General features: G+C 32.8%; 1 long non-coding RNA gene across 2 annotated transcripts; it reads right to left on the bottom strand.

Moving 5' to 3' along the window:
• Nucleotides 1-2,474: 2,474 nt before the first annotated feature.
• Nucleotides 2,475-9,811, bottom strand: LOC110038117. 2 transcript variants are annotated; one of them, XR_002295397.1, is made up of 4 exons: nucleotides 9,732-9,811; nucleotides 4,638-4,711; nucleotides 4,246-4,391; nucleotides 2,475-3,026 (listed from the first exon to the last, which is right to left on the bottom strand). It is a non-coding gene; the product is annotated as an uncharacterized LOC110038117 (long non-coding RNA). The 2 variants fall into 2 exon arrangements; XR_002295396.1 differs by lacking the exon at nucleotides 4,638-4,711.
• Nucleotides 9,812-10,064: the final 253 nt, after the last annotated feature.

Here is a 10,064-nt window from a genome sequence, read left to right as displayed (position 1 = left end):
GGGTCCTTAGGAGTTTAATTAAGGATGATTTTGTCAAGAAAAACATATTAAGTTTAGTAAATCTCCGAGGTATCCAACAGATCTAGAGAAAGAAGCAGGTCCGTGCTACTCTCTCGCTGTCTGGTGGAAAATCCCGAGTTCTTTTAAACTTAATATATTTCTTAATGTTGACCTTCCTTTTGGTTGAGGTCTAGAAAACTTCTTTAGTAGCCTAGGTCTAGCCATAGGACTTTCCTATTGACTAGTCTTAGAAAATTAGAAAAGGTACTGAAGACCCTTAAAAAGGCAAGTTTAAGAGATTTAGCCAAATTTTGACTTGGGCTTGTAGTGTTTTGAAAGATGTTTTAATTTTCAATTATATTTACTTTTCTAATCCTTATTTAAATGAAATTTGATTTTTCCTAAATGACTACTAAGCCCTTAAGATTTTTGGTGAGTGTCTTAGTCATTGCAAATGAAATTGACTTATAAGCAATGATGATGATTCATGTTTTTTTATATATTTATTATGTTGCTTAATAATTCATCCTGTAAATACCCTTAGTGCTCAGTGAGCATTGATGTCTCAATTATCCCTAAGAATAGGGTAATTATCACTCGTAATTCAATTTAAGAATTATGTGTGTGAAGACCCTTAAAGATGCAAGTTTAAGAGACTTAGCCAAATTTTGACTTGGGCTTGTAGTGTTTAAAAGATGTTTTAATGATGTTTACTTTTCTAATTCTTATTTAAATGAAACTTGATTTATCTTAAGTCACTACTAAGCCCTTAAGATTTTGGTGAGTGTCTTAGTCATTGCAAATGAAATTGACTTATAAGTGATGGAGATTATTCATGTTTTTTTGGTTCATCAAATAGGGGTATTAAATTAGTGAGTTATTGACACCCAAAATCATACCCCTAAGTCCAGGATCATTTAATTGATTGGACTCCCAAACTTATGTAATTTTAGGGAAATTTCAAATTTATCATTTTTAAATAGGACAAGTGGGGTTGGTTTCTACCAATAAACCCATAACCCCTTGTGTTTCAAACATCCAAATATGTTAATTAGAATCAAAGATTTCCCATTCCCCTTTCTGAAATTAGGCCTAAATATTAATTAAGGCAAAATTTTCAAAATTATACAATTGCCCCTAAGGCTCTATCACTTCATAATTCATCAAATTTAATCTAAATGACATTGGAACTTTTATCCTACCTCAATCATGGGTCAATTGAGATATCAGAGGAGAAAGTGTGATTTTTCAAATTTTAATTTATCTATATAATTATTTTTAATGCAAAAATAGGATTTTTTCAAAGAAAATTCCTAACTTGACCAAGGTAAATTCTAATTCTTTGAAATTTTTATTAAAGATAAGATTAGACTAGAGAAACCTTTTGACCAAATTTCATGATTTTTTGAATTTTATTTCAATTTTAAGAATTATTTTAAGTTCTGGGGTGTTTATTAATTATAAAATGTTTTAAATCTGGAAAATTTTATTTCCCTTTATAACATGCTTGTCAAATGCACTATTATGGATGTATTGTTATTATAGTTATGCTATCTTATTTTAAATGTTTGGGGTTTATTTAGTTGGATAGCATTTTCTCAGATGAAATATTTATCACATCTACTTTTGTTATCATTTAATAATAATGAGACTTAGGATCTATTTTCAGCAGTTGCAACTTCGTAGCTTTTCAGCTGCAGCTACGCTGCCCCAAGAAGCTGTTGCGGGGAAGCTGGTTGTCTGTTTGTTGCAGCTGTGTGAGAAAAACTATATAATAGCTGTTTCTGTAAAAATGACAATCTGCCCCTATTCAGTAAAGCTGTTTAAAACATAATATAAAATGATTTTTATATTAAATAAATTATTTCTTAAGCAATGAATTAATATTAATTAATAATTAAGTAATTTTAATAATTAAGAAAACTTATATTTTTATTAAATAGTTAATAACATAAACATATATTTATAAATTAATTAATTGATCATTAAATAACAATATATAAATTCATTTAATTATTATTAATTTGAAATTAATAAATTAATCATTAATTATTAATAAAATTCTATCTACAAAATTGCACTTAATGTAATTTTAGAATATATATATATTTTTGTTCCAGCCATCTGATAAGAGATATTTTACATACAATCAATGTTAAAGTGCAAGTGTTTTATATATAATCGATGTTAAGTATGACATGCAAGTTCCAAACAACGAATATACTTCCATAAAATTTATTAATTCAAAAGATATAATACTTCACTATTAAATCTGACCATCCTACAAACCTGCAACTACTACTTCCATTTAAACCATGATATTTTGCTTCTAAAATGTGAAATTTACCTTTCTATGCATAAGTAGAGTTGTATACATATAAAAATTGAAGTATATGTGTTAGATATGTAAATACATAGAATTCCGACATATGTATGTAAATCTTCCAAAAAACAAATATCAGGTTGTGGTAAGACATAAGAACACATCAAATAAAGAACTGGAACTGTTTGCAGGTTAAGGATAAGTGAAACCGATAGTTTTTCTTTAAGTTCTGGAGCCGATCCATGTTCAAATTCTCAGGTATGCAACGCCCGCTACAAAATCAAAAAAATTTCAACCATCCATGAAATACCAGAAAATAAACATAAAACATAAATAATTTTTAGTGTCTTTATCACTCTCTACTCTCCCCAAAGTCTCTAGACATTTTTACAATCATCACAAGGTCCAAAATTCAATTTCTAGTAGATTTGAGGATTGAATTTTGCTATGCCCCATCAAATGTCCTGTATATCAATAAGAACCCATCGCATGCTTCTAGAACAACTTTGACGACGCCGCAGGTAAATCGCCCCCAGAAAGAGCGGAGCTTCGCAGCTTTATGCAAAGAACTGCTTTCTAATTCCTTCAACATAATTCTTCATATCAACGAAAAGAGCTAACGAACCTGCACAAGATTTTGATGAAAATGCTAGATTGGAGCATGGAATATCTACGCATCTTCCCCATTTTGTAGTCCAGTCACCTGTAGAAGAAGGAAGATTTACATACATACCTCTCAAGTCAATTTCCCCATACGTTGGAAATATATAATTGCATCTCAGAGAATTTGCATCCAACCAATGCTCAATTTGTAAGGCAAATTCAAAACTGTATCAAGCCAAAATTGAACTTGCATGCCTCAATAAGGCAATATTATAATCCTCAATTTAAAAATTGTCAAATCCTGAATTTTGATACAATATCAAGTGTTATTGATAACTAAAAAAATGATATGCAAAAATAGATTCTCTCCATCATGAAATGAAATCAGAGAGAGACACACCTTAGCCTCAGAGCACAAAGCATGTATAACTTTTGTTGCCTTGTGAAATTCTTTGAGCTAGACAATCATGACCTCCACTTAGGAGATCGTTAAATTTTAGGAAAATTTACATACATACCACTTAATTCTTATGTATCCACATATCTAACACCTTAACTTTAATTTTTACAAAGTATATGCCACCATACTACTTAATTTTAGGAATATTTACATACATACCATCTTGCCCATCAGCATAAATTAAGGATAACTGCATACATAACACTTAAACATTGCTACTTACAAGACTAGCACTGTAATGAATAGATTTAACCATAGGAAATATCATAGGAAATATGATACTTAAAAACACATGTAATGAATAGATTTAACCATAGGAAATATCATAGGAAATATGATACTTAAAAACACATGTAATGAATAGATTTAACCATAGGAAATATCAATTATGCAAGATCTGATGGTATTTGGCCATAAATCACCTCATCTTTCAAAAGTAAATAAGCAACAAACATTCATATTTGGTAACACCCTGAACTGAATAATATGGTGCAAAAACCCAAAGTAGCACAAAAGGACAGGATTGAAAAAAGACCGTTGCAATCCACCACATAACAAAAAGAAGCATTTTTCTGATCGATCCCTAAAATAAAGCTTAAAAAATAACAAAATGCTAAGCAGGTTGCTAGAGGAGCACCAATCATTCCTTGATACATCACGGCCATTATTAGAGGAGAAAATGTCTCAAGCATGTGAAAATGTCAATTGTTCTTAACAATCATCGTCACCACATGATGCTTTGCATAGCAGTGTAAAGCATACTTCCAAGTGCAAATTTAAAGACATTGGCTACACTAAAAGAAATTCAATTGATTTAATAACTAGTTTTAAAATTGGCAAACTGGAAACAGAGGATTACCTTATTAATAATTTTTGAAACTTGTGGATCAAACTCAAGGAGAATAAAGGTCTTTAAACAAACTCCAGGAAAAAGAGATACTTCAAAAACTCACATCCCTAGCTTTGCAATCCTTAGTTGGGAGACTCTAAAATCACCTCCCTGGACTTCATGAGCAAATTATGTAAATCAAAGCTTTGAATAAAAAGAAATTAAAAAGCTACCAAGTATAAACCAGTGTATACATGAAAAACACAGAAAAATCATTGATATATAATTGCGTGTGTGTAAACTTAGGGGCACTCTTTGAATATCTAAACTAAGCTAAATTCAAGATCGCATAACAGGCTCCATGGAAGCATAAAGTCCTTCCATTCCGTAGTCATTAAGAAGTGCATAACACAGTATAATACCTTCAAAAGCTTCAATGAGATCCATCCATATTGATTCAGAATGAACTCTGGAGCTGATATGATCATAGGTTTTTCTACATGAATTTATCACAGAATCAAAATTATTTACCACCTACAGTAACTAAACTGAATGCTAGGCAAAACACATTTACTTATAGACATGTAAAATAAATTGGGGCATGAATAAACATCTCAAATTCATAACTCAAGCTCTATGTTCAATAATATATGACCACATATCAAGCTCTATGTTCAATCTGCTTCCATTCTCAAATTCCTATATAAATATCAAAATTAAAAGAATAAAGGGCTGGGTTGATGAGTAAACAATTTGCAACTCGTATCGAAGATGTCTCAATTTTTTTGAAATATACAATAAGTGGCAGTTGAAGGGAATGAATCATTACATAAATCCCCATAAGTGACAACCCCAGTTCAGGCTGCAAAAGTTTTAGCAGCTGAGAGGAACATCTAATAACATGAAATTTATCAAAATCATGTGTTGCTCCTACCAAAGCCCAATGATGCAACAAGATAACATGAGAGCATGCAGAAAAATAGTGTAGAAATGAAAAGCATCCCTCGACACATAATTTTGAAATGGGGAAGAGTTCAGTTAAGCAAGGAAAGAAACAGTCATATGCTGCCGCACCTGCTCCACCAACCTAACCCTCCAATACTTGTAATCCCTTACTATTAAGCACCTCCAAAGATTGAAACACATAAACCTTTTCATTCCAATGGAATTTACAATAAAACAACCGTTCAAACTGATGTACTCCAGATTGGAGATCAAATCAACATTGTACATCCATTTTGCAGAGCTTACACCCTTGTATGAAAATATGGACGAACTCTTTAGATTTTTGTATGGTTTAAGATTTTCAAGCACAATCACATCTAAGTCAGAATTGTAATAGTGCTACTTTTTCTGTGATATTAAAAATTTGAGTGATGTGTGTCTATATATGAAAGTTTAGGCGTGAGATATTTAAATATATAAAAATTTTGTGCTATGTATGTAAATGCCCAATACAAGAGAATAAACAATTCATATTTGAAAAATATGCTTTCAATTCCTTCAACAACATCAAATAAAAACTTCTTTCCTCTTTACTTGTAATCCTTTACTATTAAAAATTATACATCAACCGATGCACCTAAATCTATGCATTTGTTTAAAAACGCAGATTTCCTTGGTGATGGCAACAGTGGTTGCTTAAAAATTTAAGCAATCCTAAAATGCGTCACCGGGAATAACCATAACACCAAATGTAAGAAACGTTTACCAAATTTTTTAGAACTACCTCCAGCATTTAATTCCAATAAGTGGAATGAGAATTCTTACATCTTCTACATCCATCAGTACAAGCAGCTTTACCTTATTAAACTTGGATAGGGAAAAAAAAAAGCAAAACAATACTACACCAATAATCAATGGGAAGAACATCACAAGCAATACAAATTATCATGAATTTAGCCCATAGATCCCTTCAAAACAAGAAATAAAAAACAGTGCTTGGTGAAATAAGCTAATTAAAATAACAAGGCATGCAACACTAAGGCATGCAACACTTTATCAAACTATCAAACTGGTTGTATGAATAAATAATAACTTGCAAAACTCCACTAAATTAAAATTTGCATACAGGGACCAAAAGTTCCTAGGCATCAATCTAAATAAAAAAAAAACAACGAAATAGACAAAATTGAACTTGAAAAAAATTAGAGTATAAAAAGTTTGAATAATATTCAGCGAATAAATTCTGAAATTCTCTAATAATACGCCTACTATCTCATCAGTTATTCGTTCCCTCAGCTCTGCCATCTCGTTCGCGCATTCCCCGTCTACAGCATAGGTGGTGGAAGCCTCATTCAACTCTTCTGTCAAAGACTGACCTAGATGGTATTCAAAGGTTTCTGCAATCACATGTTTTTCATCCTCTTCCGCCAAATGGAAGTCGATATCGCTACAAGATTAATGTCTTCTAATGTAATTATGCAGAGTCGTTGTAGCAAACACAATTTGTACATGCTTGGAGAACTTTTAAGGAGGCATATCAGGAAGTATCAATCATTTTTTTTCCACACATCAAAAGTCCAATGACACCACATAACGATAAATGTCGTTTATTAAACATTTCCTTTCTACCTCGTGTAACGTTGCTTGCACGGCGAAGTCTGGTATGTGATATCTTGTATCAGGAAATGACTTTAGATACCCTCATTCCAATGGATAACTAGCATCGACCAAGTAATGCATCGACCAAGTAATATTTGTCCAAGTAATATTTGTCTAATAAATTGAATAATTAGTATGGAGATTCAAGTTAGGCATTCAATGAAGTCAATCTCGAGCGCACCTGCAAGTGGAAGTGGAAAGTTGGTATTGGGATCCCGCATCGCAAATTTAAATACTCGACTGTCATGTGTGTTGCCCTCCCAACCAGCCATAACAAAAGTGAAACACATGTTGAAGTCACATACGACCATGAAATTTTTGGTGTTCAATTAATGCAACCTTATCATTAATTAAGATACGTGTGTCAATATGTGTTCCATAAATCGTGCCGATGCAATTCTGATTGAGTTAACGTTAGGTTTGACATATCATTGCAGACTCTAAAAAAAATAACTATATTGCATCCGAGATAATACCTTGAAGGAGGGCATAGATCACGCATCCTGTTATATCTCAGTATGTGTTTGCTCGAACTCATAATCTGAGGGTCTGATGAGATGAGAGGAAAAAATAACAAGTGTGCTCAATCCGATCGAGAAGTACCTGCTTATTAATTTATAGGAGTGTTGAAATCGCTTCATCGCTCATCACATGGACTCATTTGGTAAAATATGAACAGTGTTATTGCGAGCACCTTGCATGGAGTAGTCCTTGAAGATCCATGAAGTCCGTGAGCTCCTACGAGTAATTCTAGAAGATCGATAAATACTGCCTAGCTCATTCAAAACATATTACTGAATCTTTTTGGGCACCCCGCAAGCAACTCTCAAACCCATTTATTGCCAATATATGAAGATGACATGCATGACGACCGATCAATGTACGGGTTGTAGTACTCGTACATCAAGCATATTGTCGTCATAAATATCCTTCTCCGCATTATTCTGCGTGAAACCATTTGCGCTGCTATCTGTCTTCTTCTATTTGTATCCATGATTATCGGTATCCCTAATTGTAACACCTAAGCACTTATCAGTTACATGAGAGTTTGAGACATAAAAAAAGAAACGTTTGCATATAACTAAGAAGATACAACAAAGTTCACAAGTATAACTCTAGAACGGAAAAAAAGATAATGCAAAAGAAATATTCTAATGATGAAAAATATAAAACATCTCAAATATTCAAGCGATCATAAATCAGCAAATATATGTCACTGGTGACAGACATCTTCACAAAGATATCTCTACAGAACGGGTTCTCTATCAATTTTGTTGTGAACAGATATAAATCTTCACCCGCATAAATTTCGGTAGTAGCGCTTAGAATTTCAAGTGTCTCCTCGATAGTGCTTGAAAAAGAAGTCTGACATTCTGCCTTGAAACAAGAAATCACCTTGGATAGCTCGTTTCTGAAGGAAGAAACACCAAATTTTCTTTTATCAACAACCTTCGGACATTTGGAACGGAAAATGGTTTCATATTCGTTCTGATCTGGGCTGGGGACGTCAATGAAATCAACTGAACCTCCAGAGGTTAGGTTCTCAAATTCACGACATTGCTAGCGAACCCTGTATCTCTTGGGCTACATGCATAGTTCGCCGTTTCTCCTCCAAACATGCGGTCGAGTTTCTCCTCCAATTCAGGCTCAATTTCAGAAAACTTAAAATTCTTTGCAGCGGGTGCCACCTACATAAAAATTGATAAACACCCAATTAAGAATAAACTATAAAGTTATAAAATAACAAAGTTTACAAAAAATGTTTACCGCAAGTCTTTCAACCCACCATTCATCAGGTGCATCAACTGTTCACTTCATTGGATCCCAACCCAAATTCGTAGATCCTCATTTCAATTCTTTCCAAAATTTCTAGTCCTTCTACAGTCGGTCTCACTTGTTCTTCATTTGCAACCTTTCATATTCTCTGCCTAAATATTCCTTAAAATTTCTGATAATATTTTGCCACCATTCTTTATTGAAATATGTCGTAGGCCTATTTTCCCGTTCAACGTTTCTTTTTCCCACAATGCAAGTATAACAACCTCTTTAGGTTTATTATCCATGTTATTACTATATCAAAACAAAGCCATGAAACACAATAGTAAAATCAATAAGAAAGTAGAAAATGATGATACGTAAATCAGCTAAAATAACCAAGACAAGGTGAGAAATCTCTGTCTTCCTTTTCACTCGATTATGATAAACAAAATAAAGAAGAGCATATTCAAAAAGTTTGAAAAAATTTTAACTTGTGCAGCAAGGTGAAGCAATAATTATCATTACCAGGAACACTTTATGTGAATTTGCCCAATGCATTAAAATGCTATATAATTTTCTTCAGCAAGGTGCACACATTCACAAAGTGGAATGTGCTGCAAGTTAGGAAATTCCAACATGTAGATGATAATTGAAAGCATGTAAAAAGAGTTTTGTGCTCAATATGGCATCAATGTTCTAGCATGCATAGCTGGGTAACAATGTAATCCGTAACTGAGAAATCTTTAAAGCTTCCTTTTTTTTCTCGAATGACATAAAAATCTGCTAAATCTTTGTATTCTGAAACATTTTGTTTATGAAACTCAGAACCACAAATATATTGTTTTGATAGGATATCTATTTCTTTCCCATAAATATCATACACATGTCGCATAATGCCAGAAGTTTCCCTAAAATATTTCAGGCCTCACAGTAAAAGAATTGGAAACATAAATGTTTCTCTCATCGTTTCCATCCCACTACATTCCATCTGCTATAGCAATTTTATAAGGCAAAAGACTTTGAACCAAGTTTCAATGATCAAAGGTAAATTTCAAACAAAGTCTCAAAGATCAAAGTTATCCATTGCAATCAAATTTTGCTCAACTTCTTCAATATTTTAGGTGTATCCAAAAAAACAAGCTTATAAAATCTACCTGTAATCGTGATGGCCACTCACGGGAAGGAGCTTGTCAAATGCAGGGAATACCAGACGAGATGGCCACTCACGGAGTTTGCGAAACATGCACTATTATTTTGGGTGGCATTTCAAGCATCTTAATAATACATATTAAGAAATACATCCATAATAATACATCCATATTAGGAAATCTTTTTGGGTGGCATTTCAAGCATCTTATAAAGGGAAACATATAATGCCAAGCATCTTAGGAGATCTTTTTGGGTGGCATTTGCAAGTTGTATTAGAGGGAACACATTCATCACTGCAGTGAGGATTAGGAGATTTTTATTAAATCTTTATAATGCCA

Source organism: Phalaenopsis equestris, unplaced genomic scaffold, assembly GCF_001263595.1.
Source record: "Phalaenopsis equestris unplaced genomic scaffold, ASM126359v1 Scaffold231248, whole genome shotgun sequence".
In the NCBI taxonomy this organism is placed as follows: Eukaryota; Viridiplantae; Streptophyta; class Magnoliopsida; order Asparagales; family Orchidaceae; genus Phalaenopsis; species Phalaenopsis equestris.
Note: the sequence above shows the minus strand (reverse complement) of the source record. Positions and strands in the feature narration are given on the sequence as shown.